This window comes from Phalacrocorax aristotelis, chromosome 4, assembly GCF_949628215.1.
Source record: "Phalacrocorax aristotelis chromosome 4, bGulAri2.1, whole genome shotgun sequence".
In the NCBI taxonomy this organism is placed as follows: Eukaryota; Metazoa; Chordata; class Aves; order Suliformes; family Phalacrocoracidae; genus Phalacrocorax; species Phalacrocorax aristotelis.
Genome location: NC_134279.1, coordinates 79,953,335 through 79,972,251, shown reverse-complemented (window position 1 = coordinate 79,972,251; position 18,917 = coordinate 79,953,335). Strand labels below are relative to the sequence as shown.

The window sequence follows — 18,917 nt, the reverse complement described above, 5'->3', positions numbered from 1 at the left end:
CATTTGTCACTGGAGTCTTGTTAGTTTGGCTGCTGACAAATCAGAAAGAAAAATGTTTTAGCAAAGCCGTATAAAGATCCCGGTAGAGGAGTGGATGCTTGTTTTTAGCAGCAGGATTAGTATCTGATAACACTGCAAATCTCTTTGGGACCTTTGCCAAATTTCAACTAGTAACCACTGGTAGGCCTTCACTAAGGTTATATGTTTGGAAAAGGCAAGAAAAAATAGCATCAGTTAAATAAAATTAGGTAAGTAGTGAGGGACTAAAGGAAGTATTGACTCTATCCTTGTAACAGAGCCTCTTTCTGCCAAAAGCTTGCTCTCTTTAACAGGGTGGTCAGACTTTGAGCTTTGCTGGTAAAATTAATTCTAAGAGCTCCAAAGAAAGCTGGTAAATATTAACTCCTTGATAATATTAAATTGTTGTAAACGCAACACAAGTAATTAAAAAGATTCTTCAAGATTATCATGACTAATAGTGAATAGCATGGCTGGAACAGTCATGCATGAATATATATAACAACATGAATATATATCTCTCCATCTCCCTCTTTGTGTATATGTATAGTATAAATAAGCTTAAATATCCACTTATATATGTAGAGAGAGAGGTGGTGGGGAGAAATTAGATATGATACTTACCATGCCTGTGCTAAACCACATAGTAACTTATCAAGGCCAGGTTGTGAATTCATTAATTCAGCTGGTGGTTGCATTGGAGCTAAGAGATGAGCTGCAGCTTTTAACAGTCTTGGAGTGTCTATGGGAAACATAAGAACAGTTTATACAAATGACTCATGCAACCCCCCAAAAATTGGTTGAATTCGGAATCGGCAGTCCTTGCTCTGAAGTCTGAAAATGAGGTGGGTAAAAAACTAATGTTCATTAAAAATATATTTAGTCCTGAATACACAAAATAAAATCTCTAATGTGTGGTTATCAGCATTTCTGTCTGCTTCCACACAGTAATCATTTGTAGGAGTAACTGTAATGAAAAAGCAGTAAAACTCAGGAAGTACCAGGCTATGGTTACTTGTACACACGTGTACAAAAAAAGTATATCCAATCCGATAGTTTTTAGCATTAAATTCTATATATAAGTATTCTCATTCATAACGTGTCTCTAGATTATTACTCTGGATTCATTTACGTAATGGAAAACTTCCAGTGTTCACAGATCTAAGTATTACATCAGTCTGGATTTAGTCAGGGATTTCATTAAGATGAAGTCAATTTTTGCCTGAATTAGGACAAAATAAAAACTTTTTAAACACTGGACTTTTCCAATTACTAGCTGTGATATAGCTTTAATGCTAAAGCCACAAGTGGCAACAAAAAAATCCCACATTTTTTAAAAATAATGTATCAAATGTTATGTGCAGAATGCAAATGAAGACACAAAGTATGTCCCGAAGAGATTAGAACCCAAATAGAAACTGGATCAAATGCCTGAAAACCTGATAACACAGCTGTACTTAGAAAGTTGATATATTTGGAAGTCGTTCCGGATTAATATACGCATTGAGTAACAGTGAGCCTTGAGGAGGCGATGGGTTTGCAGGAAATGTATGCATCAGATTAGCAAAGGGAGAAGAAAGAAGAAGATGTGTAGTAGAGAAAAATGGACAAATTGAGATGTGGCTAGATATGAGAAATTGATTTTAAAAATCAGGTCTGTAGCCAAGGGAGATACATAGTGAGAAACTCTTTCCTGAGAGCCCGTGTGAAGATGTTCTTGCTGGTAATAATGTGGAAGAGGAAAAAGTCGGAGATGAGAGAGAATCGAGGAAGAGATGCTGGTGCCAGGTGTGAAAAACAGACACGCAGGGGTGAAAAACAATTCAGCCAAGAAAAATATGGCGAAATTAAAGTTTTTTTTTAAAATGGGAAGACACATAAGAATGGTGAACAGCCCAAAGTCATTAGCCTCGGAGGCAGAGAAAAGGGCAGATTTGTGTGCACACGGCTATTTCAGTGCGGGGGGGGCGGGGAGAAGAACACAGAATTTGTGACAAAAAAACAGAAGTTTGTATGAGGTGCCTTTGTGAGTATGTGACCACTGAGGCTGGTCCTGGCCTGATTAATACGTGAAGTCTTTCCACTTGTTTCAGTAGGCTTTGCATCAGGGCATTAAAGCGCTTTAGCATAGTCACCAGTTAAACAGACTCACATCTCCCCTCTGAATATTTGTATTCTCATGAAAGCGTTATTCCTAACGTGTGCTTTATTTTGTTTAATTAAAAATGGATGTACAGCAAAGATCAGAGATTAAAATTATATTTGGGGTGTAATTTAACCCCAACATATTTTACACAATACTGAAATACATGATGTTGTTTGAGATATTCTGAAGACAGCTTTGACTTTTCATAATAATTAATATAGTTCCTCTCGGCTCTGTAATGTCTCTCAAATGTCAGCTTACTTGGGTCACATCCAGAAGAAGCACTGCAGTGCTGTCAGGAGAGCTGCCATTCTCTGGAAGGGAGAAGAAAATGAAACCCCTGCCTTCATACAGCAAAAGAAATTCTCAATATACTTTAAAAAATAATACTAGTGGTGTCTTGTCCAATGTATCATCGTTGCAATGGCTAAATGATTTTCTGAAACAAAATTGTCGTCTTAAAATAATTTTTAAAAGTCCTTTCTGACACAATGTATTCCCAGACTGCAGTTTATGAGAGGAAGGATTTATTACTTTATATTGAATGACTGGCTTATTCCCAGTTTTAGGTCACTATAAAGTATGTCTCTGGTTAAGGATATGGTTAAGTGCCTGGCTGAAATAGATAAATTAATAGATAGATAAATTAACAACCCTGCTTGTGCAAGTATTGTTGCGCGGTCAATTTAGGCAAATGAGCTGCTTCATTAAAAGAAAAGTTGTTCCTTAAAGGAATGTAGTTTGGTGTATACACAGTATTGAGAGGGCTGAACTTTATGAATGCAACTGAGATATTAATGAAACAAAACACAGACTGAAGTGAAAAATAAATAGGGGTTTTTTTAAATTATTTGTAGGCATGGATATGCATAGTTTCAATATTTATGCATAAGAAAGCACAATCCTTAAGTATGTTTTCTACAGCTTCCGCTTATCATCCCTAAATACCTTTACCTAACAAAATACACATCTTCTAAAAAGAAGCAGCTAATTAAGGAAGCAGAGATTCTGTAGGAAAGGGTGTAGGTGAGTTACAGTACAAGATAAGCTGTTCCTAGGCCAGCCAGGTATAAGCGGGATATATTACGCAGCTGCATTTGTGAGACCTTTGCTGCAGTACTGTGTCCATTTGGGGTACAGACTGCAAGGGGTATGAAGCCTGATTGAAAAGGAAAGTAAAAATAATGATTAGAGACCTAGAAAAATATGGCTGATGAGAGAAGATTGAGTGAACTGGTGGTGTTTCGTCTGGAGAAGTGAAAATTGCTACCATTTTCCTCTAGGTCCTGAACTATGTAAAATGCTGCTGCAAAGCGGAGTAGAATAAACGGGTTTCATTTTCCAGCTGGACAGGAGAAATAGTTCTGGAATAACATTGCATCAGGGAAGGCTCAGATTAGAATTAAGGAAAATGTATTAGCAGTAATAGGAGTTCAGCACAGAAGAATATTACCTGAGGATGCTGCAAAATCCTTCTCAGGGGAGGGTTCCGATAATAGCCAAACATTTGTCAGGAATGGTACAACTGATTTTGCCTTGTTGCAGGCAAGTGAGCGAAACAGCTTCTTAAAATGCTTTCAATTATTTTTCTATAATTTTAGCAGCTAAATAACAATATTTAATACACTTGTATACAATATTTTAGAAAATGGAAGTATAAAGACATCTTTGAATTAAATTGTACCATATCCCTGTTTTCAGACCCATCTGGAATTGTTAAAATTTTAGTCCTGTTCTGAATATGAAAAATCTGTGTTAATGATACCCATTCTTTCTCCTGGCAGTCTTTCTTCTTTAAACTACTGCAAAGAAAAAAAAATATCTTGGAACAAAAAGCAAATGAAAAATGCAGGGATCAAAACTAGTCCAATTTATAAACTGGTCGCTTAATAAAATAAACCCAGGGATTTATAATTCTGTCCTGCTCTGCCTTTATGTTATGCATCAAATAAGCAAACAGAATAAGACTAACATCATATGTCCTTGTTTCTGTCTCAGACTTGCACTTTATTTTCAAAATCACTAAGCAGCAGTCTGCCTGTGCTGTCAAGTCAACAGGAATTTCCATTAACCTGAAGATAAGTGGTGTTAAGTCTATCCTGAATATCTAAAACCAAAAAAATCTGTATCGTACTAGTAGATGTAGATGCATTTACAGTGAAAGGTGTGAGTTTGTGCTTGCGTGAGTGATACCACCTTTTAGACGAAACCCTGCGTATCTGATTGAAAGTTGATGGCCACTCAGTAATTTTGCAGTTAAAAACGGTGCAGATAAATGTACTAATCCAGGTGTACGGATTCCTACACGCTAGCTTTAAGGTAAAGGCTAGTTGTTCCCTGACAATTGCCTTAATCCAGTTTCATGATTTCATTGCCTGTCGGTTTGCATGCTGTCAAAAACTGAGGCATACACATGCTTCTACATGTATATTTCACTTAAATATTTCTGCATTTAGACAGATTTAAATTAAGAAAATTGATGAGGTGACAGAAGTGGAGAAGGTCTTAGTTTGCAAAGTACAACATGAAGTGTTTTTGTTGTACCTAAAAAGCAATATCATACGGACAGTTATTTGGAAGAGTCCTAATACAGTTCAGTTGCAATAAACGATTAAAATGCCAAAATTCTGGGCACAAATAGAAGTTATTTCATCTCCTGTGCTGCACTGTATTTACAGTCAGAAAATGCTTTCTCATATGTAACCCAAATCTCTTTTGTTGCAAACTGAGCTGATTACTTCTTCTCTTACCCTGCGTAGACATGGAGGACGATTGAACAGTTTCCCTTACAAAAGATTTGAAAACCTTGTGTTTCTTCAGAGCCACTTTTGCCTAGAATAGAGTTTCTTATCCTGTGAATATCATCTGATGCTATTCCACTGGCTGTTTAGACCAGCCTAAACTGGAAGTATTCCATTAGTCTTAATTCAGCCATTTGATATGCCGGTGGCAGTACCTTCTTACAAGGAATTCCTTTTTCTTTTCTGACATTAAGCAAATCTAGATTTTCAAACAACATTACTTACCTTCTTGAAGAAATTACTCTGAAGTAGGGTGTGAATTTAGAGTGCAACGATTCCTGAGCCGTGATGGGGAAACTTGTATTACACAATCAGTCAGAGATAAAGGACCTTGCTGGAGGTGATTTCTGTTACTTTAATGGAGTTTGCTGCCGAAATTACGGCTGCTTCTGGAACTAGCTGTTCAAAGTCACTTTCAGCAAGCTGCTGTCCTCTCTGGTGGGACATCTGTGTCCTTGTGTGGCTTGGAGACGGTTCCTCCTCGGCTCCAAAATAGGAGTCCATGCATTTTGTACCTGTGTGAGGAAATGTTGTGTCCACAGCCGTGGCTTCCAAGATCCCAAGAATCTTCCAGATCTCTGGGATGAGCTGATACTCCCTTGCCAGCATCATTCTGGAGAAACTTTGCTCATCTTTGAAAAATCTGAAGCCAGCCAGCTGAATACACAAATTTAGCAGAAACTTCCAGCAAAATGAAGCCTGTAACATCACTGGAGAAGTGGAAACCTTCTGGATTAACCAGACTACCTGTGATCTGAGAATCAAGGCTTTTAGTTAACATGGCAGAAGTAAAGCAGCAAAAAGTTGTCCTATTGTTTGCTTCTTTGATGGCCCCAATAAAATATCTTTAAAATCTCTTTATACTACAACCAGCCTCTTTCACAGAGTTCTAAAAGAATGGTCTAATTGACCATGTTTATATTTTTTTAGCTGTCAAGCACTGTCTAACCAAGGCAGCCACTGACAGTGAAGCGGGACAATAACAAGGTTATTATGGAGCACTCTATTGATATGTGAGAATTAAAGACCGGTATGAGCTTTAACCAAGCCCTTGGTGGAGTGATGTGTCTAAGAAAAAAAAAAATCTCCGGATCCATCCAGACGTGCTCCAGTTTAATCAGCAGCATCAACGCAAAGCTCCCATCTGTAGAAGTGAGGCGTACTCCCACCAGAGAGGCGAAGGGAAAAAGCAACCAAAGAGGTTCTGGTTTCTCCATGATACTGCTGTAATTGTCAATCTTTTAAATGCCCGTGATAAAATCAGACTTTGAAATTAACTGAGCTGAGGTACCAACTTCTCAGGACAGGTCTAGGAATAACCTGTTGGCTGTGAAAACCTACACCAAATAGGAAGACGCAATTGAACTCCCATTACGGACAATTCGCTTGGCTTCCTACAAGGCTCCTGTGGCGAGGAGTGTAAACAATGCACCTACCAACACTGCGATTTCAGATGTTAATGGCACGTCCATTCCCTGGGAAAACACAGCACTTGATCCGTGTTTGGATAGGTGGATGTCCGACAGATCACATTAGATGGAAACAGCAACACTAATGGCAGCTTCTCATCAACGGCCCTAGGTTTGGGTTATACCAAAAAATATCACGTCTGAAATCACAGTGACAGAATCAGTCCAGTAGTATGATCCACCAAATTCTGAAAATACATACAAGATTTGACATTGTGCATTAAATTCAGGTATAGACAGTGCTTTATTAACCACCAATATTGTATTTAAAATCTTGTGTCTAAAACTGGGATCTTTGCCTGCGAATACTCCTACTCCTTGGCAAACCTAGAGAGTCAAGACTATGTATCTTGATATAGGTTGGTGGCAAATGCCAAATGTGTTCCTGCCTGATTTTGTCACGTCAGCTGCCATTCTGCCTGAAGAACTCTTGAGGAAATGAGGCAGATTTCGATTGCAAAATACTGGAGCATTAATTCAATTATCATACCAGCAAAGGTATCCTCAAAAGATAAGGTTCAAATAAGATTATTAGATATATAAACAAACTAAGACAACTGCTATTTCTTTCAAGAAAGGCATGTGCTTTTATACACATTTAATTTGGTTCACTTATATTAAGACAGATTCTGTAAAAGGAACTGAGCTTGTGCATAAGCGCCTGTTACACAGCATAGGATCTGCCCGTTAGCGTTACCCTGCTTCTTGATTCAGTCCTGTAGTGAACTGAGTGCTGGAAATTTGATGAGGTTTTCACCAACCATCTCAAAGAGTCTGAAAATTTTGTGCAAAAATTGTTTATCTGTTTTACTATTGGCATTTTTACTAGCTTTCCAGTGATCTTTCTGGCTTCTCCTCGGCCTGCTTAAAAGTGGGTGCATATATGATGATCTTCATAGGTCCTTCCAGGGATGACAGACTTGACCATGGTGTAATTTCTCATCCCAGATTTCCTAGGAGGTATCATTTAATTGTTAGCCACGTTATTGCGTCTCCAAGCGCACAACTGTCAGTAGTTGGTTTGTACGAGAATTAAATATGTTAGATCTTGTAATATGCAGTTTCCTTAATTTTGTGTTTTTCTTTGACATATCACTTCACACTTAACTATAAATAATAAACTACTTAGCTCATACATATCAATAAGAAAGTCTGTTAGAAGTGAGAGATTGCTTGCTTAATACCAACAAGTACTTTGGAGAACATCAAATCTCCTGACAGATGAGTGTTGCCACAAGGATTTATTTTGTTCAAGCTTTAACTAAAATAGCTTCACTTGCATTTTGCTATTTAAGGATATTGAAGTAGAAGGTTATAGCAAAATGATTTATAGATAGTAATTGCATTTCCCAGCTTACCTATTTCCATAAATGAAATCACAGATTCAATTTGTACTTGATCTTGAGCACAACAATGTCAATATTTGTATATTCATCAGTTTAACTAGAGAGTAGTTTTCTTTTGTTGCTCCCCAAAATATTTGGAAGTTTTAGGACACACGCTAGTGTTGTTTTTCTTTTTCTCCTCATAAGATACGCGGAAATATATTTCTAGATTTTGGAGTATTTAGACTGTGAATTAAAAGAAGCATCTGAATTTCAAAGCATCAGGGAAAACATAGGGAAGATACGTGTTTTTATACTGTATTTTTACATGCTATATAATCAGCATCCTACAACAGGGGAATCAGAAGAAATATTGTCTCCTGCATCGGTATCTGGAAGCTGAATCTTAATTAACTCATCTTCAATTGCAGAGGTAACACAAAATCAAGTCTGTTATTTCACTAATTTGATTCGACAAAACCATGGTGAACAAGAGCCGTCGTTTTTTGACTATTCACTGTAGAATAACTGTTCACAGTGAGTGTCACAGCACTCTGGCGTGAGGTGAGCAACTTAGTTCATTTTCTGGTAGTGAAATGAAGAGTAGAGAAATTCAGTGATTTCCGTAAAGTGATTTAACTCCAATCCAGGACAAGAAGATTGCCGGGCAACTTGTAAAGCTGAACGTAGAGCTTAGCACTTCAGTGAATCTAAGCAAGTTTCCAATCCTGTGCCATAAATAGATGAATATATGTTACTTAAAATGATAGACTTTCTTACTCCAAATAAAAAGTTTCTTATGAAGATCAGGGGCAAAGGAAGGAGTTATTGCAGGAGTGCTATTTCCTAAGTGGCTTAAAACCCTCGACATTATTCTCCTCGCTAATATCACTAGTAAAAAAGAGCGCTTTTTTTCCCTCCCATTGCTTCAACGCTCTCAGAAAGAGAGCTGTCTGAGTTGTTCCTCTGTTGGCTCCCCAGGTTGTCCGTACTTGAAATCGCAAGCAGACCAACAGGCCAGTCTGAGAACTGTTGCTTCATATGTTTGGTGTCACAGCTATTTAGACACTTGAAATTTCTTTCAATTACCCAGTTTTATTGGAATCTGTTGCTGTGGTCTGCTAGCCAAAACAAGGACTTTACTAAAAAAATAATAAATTGCTGCCTAATATTATTTGCATGGTAATTGCTTTGCAGTGCCTATTAAATCAGTGTTTCTGGCACAGCTTTGTGATAGCAGACGTAGGGATATTAATATACTATGACAAAAAGCTTTTCTCATTTTCTGTTTTTTAAATTAATTACTATTTTCCCATGGTGGGGGGTTGGGTGGGAAATGTATCCATTCTTACCCTCGGCTTCATGGGATTTTGATGAGGGCCATTGCATGGGCTGGAAAACCAGTGATGTCTGCAGACATTTAGGGAAATGTTTAATGGGACAGGGTCAGCTCCGCTGTAGACTTCTTGCACCTTTGTGGCCCAGCTGGTGTGCACAGGAACAGAAAATGCAGCCTGTTTCCAGCTTGAAAATGACTGATGACATGTGCCATTCATCAATCTGAAATGTCTGCCGTGCATCCTCAGCACAGTTAATCTGCATGTGTGCTGGAAGTCCAACACCTTCAGACCACGCTGGATTTACTGTCTTTGCCTTCATTACCACTTGAGCACATACGCAACCATTTTGACACATCCAGCTGAAATGGACTCGCTGGCCGTACACTAGGCGACAAAGGTGTCCGTATTTCCATCTGGGATTTGCAGGCAAGAAATACGTGAGCCTTAGATAACTCCTAATTCAGGATGTAGAAAGCAACGGCTATCTTGTGGTATAATCTCAGCTTAATTTCTCCCTCCAGTCCGTTAGTGTCGATTATATAGTATATACGTTGTCTGGGAAAAGTCTTCTGAACCTGACTACATTTGTAGGTCTGGTCACAACTCCCAGTTGGTTTTAGTAAGCATTCGGTGAAGTTTGGGATGGTGAAAAATAACCAGTTTTTAATGTTATGTATCATATCCTGCTTTAAACATTTTTAAGATGCTTCATACCAAAGCTCTCTTGTCTGTAGCGCATCATTGCATACCATTATTTTTAATTGCCACAACTTAAAAACATTACTGTAAAGACACTAACGCACATTTTCTGTATGACTTTTTTTTCTTAAGTGCTCACAGGACTCACTGCAATTTGTAGCTAGAGTTTAATTAATTATTAGGTGTATGTAACTGTCAATCAATAATTTAGATACTTCTGGCTCACAGTTTTTGGAATGGAGCTTGGTTTATGAAGAGTGAACAAATATACCATTCCATCTGTTAGCCAAACCACCTGGCGCAAAACCATTTGGGGCATAATTATGTAGTTGGCAAGAGTTTCAAAAAATGTGATTTCCAGAGTTTTAATCCCAATTGATGCTTTACTTTGTAGTGATGGAAACCTGACTAATGCATCAGTTTTGGGTGGGTTTTTTTCACACCTCTGAATAAAATAACTTGTGTCCATCTTGCAAGAAATGCCTAACATCGACGAATATAGGAACCAAGAGACAGGCATGAAATAATCCTGAGAGCATAATCACAGGAATGGAACTGAATCTGGTCTGTTGTTATACGCAGTTGAAAGGAGACACATAGGAGTTTCATCATTGTCCTTTTAATCTCTGTAGGCTGAGACTTGGGGCAATTTGAGAAATGATTTTTCCTTCTTGATGGGAGCGCAAATGTTTTTCTGAACTCTGGGTTTTACAAGATTGCTACATCTGCAAATCTATTTTCCTATTCTTTTGGCGATAAATTTTTTTCTTTAATCCTCTGGAAGCACAGAATGCACACATAAGAGACTTAGCAAATTATATTTGAAATACAAAGAAACTTTCTCGTTTTAACTCCTGGAATGGGAAAACAAACTCATACAAGGTTAGCTATAGGTTAGGTAAAACTTCTGAAGTAGGAGCAAATAGATACACCATTTAAGAAGGAAAAGGAATTGCTCCAACTAAGTGTTTACTGCTGGTTATAAACAGTTATTAAGGAGTTACACATCATGCAGAAGTTGAACAAAAGAAATTGGTCATATGTATGTATATATTGTAAAGCTGGAGCTGGGCAAGGCTGATTTCATAGAATCATAGAATCATCAAGGCTGGAAAAGACCTCTAGGACCATCACGTCCAACCCCCAACCCAACACCCCCAGGCCTCCTAAACCATGGCCCCAAGTGCCACGTCTGCACGGTGTTTGAACCCCCCCAGGGACGGTGACTCCCCCACCCCTCTGGGCAGCCTGTGCCAGGGCCTGACCGCTCTGGCAGGGAAGGCATTTTCCCTCATCTCCAACCTAAACCTCCCCTGACGCAGCCTGAGGCCGTTCCCTCTCGCCCTGTCCCTGGTGACTTGGGAGCAGAGACCGACCCCCCCCTCACTCCAGCCCCTCTCAGGCAGCTGCAGAGAGCGAGAAGGGCTCCCCTCAGCCCCCTCTTCTCCAGGCTAAACAACCTTAATGATGTAGGGAGAGTAGTGTTTATAAGGCACACCAGGAGACTGACAGGTAGTTAGCATAAAACTTAGTCATTTTTTACTAAAATTAGTGATATATTGAACAGAACTTGGACCTCCTTTTGAGGTTTTACTGCTTGCTGTTGTTCAGAGCACGTCGTCAGACCCGAGCAATTTGTTGTCCTGCGTGGTACAGAAAGCCACAGGTGAAAATTTGCAATTGAAAATGCAGAGAAATAAGGTTATTGAAGAGGCATCTTATTTCTGAATCAGAAACACCGTCTCAGAATAGTTTGCTTTGTTAAGGTTTGCTTCCCTGTGGTAAAACGTTGGCATGCCATAAATTTATGTCTGTGGAGAGGGCATCCTTAATTTTAATTCTTTGCGTGGTTAAAGTCATTCAGTTATTGTTCAGTTTAATTAAATGGCTTTTATGATATAATTTTAGTGAAGGAAAAAATTATCTATCATTAATATTATGATTGAATGTTTTCTGGTTTTGTTTTTTTTTTTTATTGTGGCAGATATTGGGGAAGAGCCTTTGAGATAACTTTAGTAATAAAAAATGCCTCTGGTAGTCTGCAAAATGTGTTATCTGTAATGAAAAAGGAATCATTGATACTGTTAATTAATAAGTGACGAATTAGTCTGGAACGTGACACTTAATTTACCCCGGTAATAATGTTCAAGGGAAATCACAGATTACTCTAGGCTGTCATTCTAAAGAGGCCCCCTTTCTTCAATTTGTAGAAACTTACAGCTCTTCAGCTGAAAATCAGGGTTTGCCTTTTGGCTACTGTGAGGAGAAATCTAGGAAAAAGCATATTTATTATTTGACAAAGTACAGTTGAGAAGAATAAGTTCTATGTTTGAAAATATGCATTTCCTTCCCGTATGAAAGTAAGGATAGTATTGCACTTAATCAACGGGTAAAACATTCCCACCGAGTATGAGGCGCTCAGCCAAATGCTGTAGGTCACTCACTTGCAATCCCTTCTGTAATTGCCAGAAATATGTATGTGCCTCTCTCTAAGTATTGGTGGGAAATGGATGGCCTTAGTGGATCAGTCTTCTTTCCTTATAGAGCAGAGAATCAATTTTCTTTCGGTTTCCCTGCAAGCTTCTCCTTCTACTTGCACCCATCCCCATAGCACTCAAGTGCCTTTTTTTTTTCTGTCTGTACAGTTCCTTATACTTTTATTCATGAAACTGTCTCGACAATAAGCATGATGAATACAAGTGTTGTCTGAAATTGCATCAGTAAGGGACAGACTTGCTCTGACTCTGGATAATAATGAATTAATTTTATGCTGGAAGAGCAAACTGCTTACATTATTATATGCGAATCGTGAATAATCTGTGTTCTAAATATTTTCAATTAGGTAAAGTTATTAAGACACATTGGAAATGGGTTCATTTTTTAAATTTAAGACATGACAAGTCAAACTGTGCCTTGTTTGTGGTGCAATTCCTTAGTTACAGTTGAACAAATTAAGAGCAACGTACCAAAATTAACATAAAAGTGCTAGCTCTGAACTCCATCTAAACTAGAGTTCTAGTTTGCCAAAAGCCGCCACCACACAGAGCAAGGCACGGTCTTAGATGGCTAACAGGTACTTTCAAAATAACCTATGGAAGGGCAGTAACCTTGCTTTAGTTGTGAGAATGCGTACGAGAGTGCAGAGTGTGGTACAAGCCCTAATTAGAAACACATTCTTGGGCAATTTCTTAGCAAATCACTTGTAGAAAGGGTTACTTAGTTTGTCTGTCTGATACACAAACTAACCTATATCTAAAAAAACCACTAGTCAGGGTGGCATTTGAAGCAGAGACTGAGGAAACTGAAGTGATGGAAGGATTTTATGTGAGGAAAACTTAATCCCTTGCTGCTTCGCATCTGCCCTGTAACCACAGCCTGTTGTACCGGAGTTTATCAGCCTGAGGATGTAGAAGGCTCCCTGAAAGGGCAACCAGAGGACGTTCACTTCTGCTCGCTGCTCAGCCCTAACGAAGAGTTTGATGTTATCTCAAGGGGAAACAGAGCGCAGCTCCCTTTCAGTCCTCAGCAGCCCCCCTCAGTGCACCGGGCTTAGCACCTCAGCTCCTTCGGACCACAAAATGTTCTGGGGTAGGATTCTTAAAAGATAGGGACAGAAAATGGTCTGTTATGTTACCTTATGCAGAGGAATTAGTAAAAATGGGGATTCTTCCAATTTTAGCAAATATCCTACAGAAGACGGAAGGAGTGACTGGCTGTGTAAGGCTCGGCTGGCCTCAGTTTCTCCGGGTGACGGTAGCTGTGCAGGTTGGTAACACTGAAATTCAGCGACTGCTCCATTACTAGGAAATTAAAAGGACCATTTCCACCACATGGTGTGCCTTGTCCCAGATGCTGTTCCTAAAAAAGCACCTTTTTTAAATCCAAAAGGTTTTAGGGGTCTACGTCCACAATTAATTCATCGTTTCCTTTTCTGTATGACTGTTCCTTTTTTTGATGCCTATCTTTTGCATCAGTGATGCCCTTGTACAATGAGTTACAAAGCTTATTTTTTAATTTATGATTATTTCTGATGCTAGAGTGTGCATAGGCCCCTGTCACACTGCACATTATCTTCTCACAGGTACGTACAAGCATATCACAAAGAAAAAAAGAAATACCTCTACTGTAAAACAGCTTCTGCACTAGGTAACGACAAGAAACAACAAAGGAACGCTACAGGCAGCTTAATGAGGAACAGAAAATAATAATAATATAAAGTGAAGCGACGTAAAATTGTGAGAGGAATAAAAAAAGGGGGGGTGGGTGCTTGTTTTAAAAATCAGTTGCCAGGGTGTTGCCTTTCCCCTTGGAGGTTTTATCGTTGCCGTAGCCCTGTGAGGACTGGCCGCTAGAGGGGGAATGGATACACGTTTTGCTGTCGCGCCGCAGTAGTAGGTCCAGTTTCTTTGCCTCCCTCCTTACCTACCAACTTTCCCGACTCATTCATCCTTTTACTTGTCAGTAGCCTTATCTAGCAGTTATATCCTTTCCTACCTTCTGCTTACCAGAGCTGGGGACTGGTTTCTGCCTGAAGGCACAGCAGTGATTTATATCAAGCTATTTAATTTCTGGAAAGCTGGTCTGTTATGTGTGCATTGTAGATGTTATTCCTCTTTTCCTTTTTGCTCCACACAGAGCAGAGCTATTCGATGCAATTTCCAGAAAGGTAGTTGTCCAGTTACTGCGTATAACTTACATTACCGAGGCATGGCTGAACAGTTTTCCTTATATCTTGTCTTTTGCTTTCTATCTGACAATTCAGAATTTCATCCATCAAAGCTTATATAATTTTCAGCTTTTGGAAGTCCCTTTACACATCCTCATGGATTTCATTATTTTTATGATATAAATAATCTGTCATTTGAAAAATGCCATATAATTCCTGATGATATATTTCCCCGGATGATTCAGCAGCCCTAGCCTTGGAACCATAATGCACTCCTTTTTTCACTGTATTGAGTAAAAGGCTGCTGCATTTTTGGGTGCCTAATGAGTTTTTTATGACCATAGAGCTGGTCTTATGTATGAGAAACTGCATATCTTTTAAAGGAGTTTTGGCAAAAGCTCTTTTAAAGTCCAAATACAAAATTGTCTTTTTTGTATTTGCCACTTGTTTAATATTATTATGGTAGTTCAGGACCGCAGGTTATTACAGAAGCACGATGTTACTCCACAGACGACCAGTCAGTTTATCCCTATTGTGTGGTATTACAGACCTTAACAGATCTTGAAACAAACTTAACAGCTACTGAGGTAAGATTTACTGGTCCATTATGATCATCTCTAACCAGCTCTACATTAGGGGAACTGCAGCGTATTTTAGTTATTCAGGTTTTCATGCAACAGCTACTTTTACTAGAAATCTGCTTTTTCTTTACCAGCTCCTCCACTTCATTTTTAACCTGTTTTCTTCGGTTGTTTTTTTTAAAAATTTCTTGATAAACACTATTTGGACCTACTGATTTGTTGTTTTAAATGCCCTAGTTTGCTTTAAACACTCTCACTTTTATTTCCCAATTGCTAACATCTCTATTACCTGGAAAAAGGGGATCTGAGATAGATTTTAGTGTTTGTTTCAGGTTTGATTTTCCAGGACTTATTCATCAAATCCTCATTAAGAGCTATCATTAACAGCCATAGCTTGACTCCTTTGCTAATGAAAAATGACAGATTGGGGCTAGGTTATTCTACATAATGGGAAAACAACAAGGGAAAAAAGAGAAAGGTTGTCAACCCCCCTTTTTCTGAAAGTTACACAGTGTAATTTCATAAACCTACTTAGGGGAACTTTTTGGGAAGATCTTCATTCCACCATCTTAGAATAACTTAATGTAATCCCTGACAGCTGCTGGAATCGGGGAAATACATACACAAACCCAGTGCAATAGGGTTTACTGCAGGCTAGAAGTGCCACCCATCGAAAAAACAACTCCTAGCTTAGCATATTTCCCATAAAGCAAATGCACAATCTCCAAGGGTCCAGCTCTGTGCATACCAGCAATTAAACAGTTAAGCTTCTTAAAAATGTACCAAAAAGCCCATCGTGACAGAGCAATAAGCTCAGGGTTCAGATTCACGGGACTTCATGGGTTGCTGTTTCCCCCCCTGCAAATACACGTTTGCATATACTCATTTTGTCGTCAAATATCACCACGCTGCTTTGTTATCCCCTGACGAGTTTCTCCCGTGTTGGTTAGCACCTAATTCTCTTTGTGATTAATCTGCTATGGGCACTGTCCCCTTTTCAATTTTCCCCTTTATTTCTTAGCAGTGATTTTCTCTATCCCATGTAATTCACCTTCTTGCAGTTGATGCTCAATGCCCTCCGCCTTCTGCAAGCTTAAGCATCGTCCCACGCAGTGTTTTCTGGTTTGTGGAGTTTTTTTCCCCATAGAGAGTACGTCACATGCATTTCTTCTACTCATTTATTGTTTCCATTATTTCTTTGTCTTTCAGGCCATAGGATTCACATTTAGTTTATTAGACTACAGCAATTACATAATAAATTCATTACATCCAGTTGTTGTTTGGGAATTTGCTCTGACAGTAGCGTTGGGTCCTGGGCTGTTTGTGAAGGTAGTTACGGCACAAGGGGAAGGCTCGTGAAGATGGAGGCAGCTGCATAGGCCGGTAAAGACATACGGAATGTCCAATATGGAGTGACATTTACATGAAATTAAGGTAAACATTTGACATGTGGTGGCCTCTTTAGCATGGGGATTGCAAACCTTTTAGCAGCAGCCACAAATTTCTATTTGCTGTTGTAAAAATTGCTTTGGGAAATAATCTGGATCAGCGGAGTAAATTTTCTGTCAAGATAAACTTTAGTGAGGAGACAAGTTTATAAAGAAGCGGGGGAGGAATCCCTAGATGGTTTATCTCATTATTATTAACATTCTTTAATATTTACCAGGTTCTCTCAGCAAGCCAGGCTGTCAGTAGAGGCGCTGAACTACAGAGACAGATTCAGGTTTACTCCTGGGAGCACACTTTACCTCTCATCTTGCGAAGAGGGTTGATAGTAGATGTGTTGCAAAGGGCTGGCAGTTGTTAAAGGAACGAAAAACGCTGGAATTCAATAGCTGTGGATTGTTCTTGCAGTTTAGTTTGGGATATTCAGGGTTTCCCCCCTTCCCTCCCCATGCTTTTGATTCACTCTGTCTGTGAGGTTCTGGGAATGAAAAATGGGAGAGCGGGTGAGAAGGGATAAATATTAGAGGGAAAGTATATATTTAAAAAAAATATTCAGAAATCTGTTTTCCGTTTGAGTCCCCCAGCTCTTAGGAGGATTTTTGCTCATACCTTACTGTAACCACTAGGGTACAGAGGTGTGCTGCCTCAGAGAGATTTGGTACGTATAAGCTGCATCGCTTTCATTGGATAAGCCCTTAAATCAATTTGATATGCTCATGCATATTTTTTTTTAATCTCAGGTTTCACTGAAAATACAATTTTTAGTCCTCTCCCCGGTGTCGTGCTCTGGTTTGTTATTAGGAGACAGGTACGTCTTGAAAAAGCCCACAAGTTCATAACAAATGAATGACCAGGCTTAGTGCGTAACCATGTCAGCCAGAGGAATCTGCTGTGCTAAAAATGGTAATTCAGTGATGAAGCAGATATTTATACTTACCTATTACCTTTGCAATCTTGGATTTAGTCTCTGTTAGCTCAGAAATGGAACCGAATTGGTCGTGTTCCCATAGCACCCGTGTTGAAAGACATCTTCCTGGCAGTAGTTACCGTGTCTGGTGAGGATGTGGAGAACATGAGAGCAGAAAAAGGGTTTGAAATAAAAAGTGCCTTAGCAGAACAGTAGGTGCTGTTTGCCGAGCACAGGCGCACTGAGTATTATCCTTTAGCCACTGCCAATTATCTCTAATTTCTATAAGTGATGTACATATTTGGATTTTAGTGAAGAGAGAAGTGGAGGAAGAGGTGAAAAGCCGATGTTTCTTTTAAACTTAATTTCTTCTCTTGTAATGCAAATCTGGGTGCTTTGAACTCAAACTCCTTTCAGTGCAGCCTGTTACATTTGACTTGTCTCACCAAACTATCACACCAGCAAAAGGGAATCAGAACAGTAATTGGTTTAAAGGCTAAATAATTGTGTCTGAATGCCAACAAGCGACGTTATCTCTATAACAAAAACAATTGCCTTGTTCTCACGGAAAAAACAGATTTCATTGCAAATATGTTCACTTTAAAGCAGACACACTGCAGTAAAATTACAGTGCTCTGCAGCATTCATCTCGGATCTTCACAGCCACCCACCCAATTACAGGCTGTGTCTTGCCAGCAGAAGATTGTTGCTTGGTTTCTGTAATATTTTTGTAGCCTTGCTTTCCTCTACGTAACTTAGAGGTAGACTGCACTTACTCCTTTCCTTTCACCAGGTTTTTCTGCTGTTAAAAAAAAATTTAAAAAAATTGGCTGGTATGGAAAGTCGCATTTATGGCTCTATATGTGATTTTTTTTTTTGCATAGAATACACTGAGAACAGTTGTTTCTAACACCTTAATAGCTCTGGCTTATGTCAGTAATTATATGAAAGGTTAATCTTTAAATCACCAGCATTTCCTAAATTCCTAATCAACTTCATGCTTGGAAAGGAGCCCATATAAATGCTCAATTTGTTAATATTAGACTGGATTGAGCAGGTCGAGGAAAAGTATAACCTTGGTGCATGATGATGAAGTGAACACAGCAAAAATATCTCAGATTAGTTTGTCATAATAGCTGTGAATACGAAAGCTGAATATGAGGGAGAATGAGTGTGGATATAATTAGCAGGAGACTCTGCTATCGCTCAAGATCACCCATCTCTCTAGATGAGGGTTTATTAAGGGATGGGGGAAAAAATAGATATTTTGGGTATAAAAGTCTGATTTTCTAGAAAGTCTGTGGTGAACTGTGACAAGGGTAGCTAAGAAGTCCGGCCAAAAAGCATTAGTGGAAGAGGCACAGTGCTGGAGTTCAGCAAACAAAATGATGGATGAGGGGGACATTGTGCTCCCCGGGAACAGGGAGGTGGCAGAGGAAACGCTGGGGTGGCGTGCGTGAGTGTTTGGGCAAGCCTGTCCGTCTGCGCTTCTGTGAGAGTGTGTGTGTGTGACTGAGAG

At 39.1% G+C, this 18,917-nt stretch overlaps 1 protein-coding gene across 2 annotated transcripts in view; it reads left to right on the top strand.

The window, feature by feature from the left end:
- CTNNA2 (catenin alpha 2) overlaps positions 1-18,917 on the top strand; it is a 530,531-nt gene that overhangs the window by 339,909 nt on the left and 171,705 nt on the right. The gene's annotated exons all lie outside the window — the stretch shown is intronic.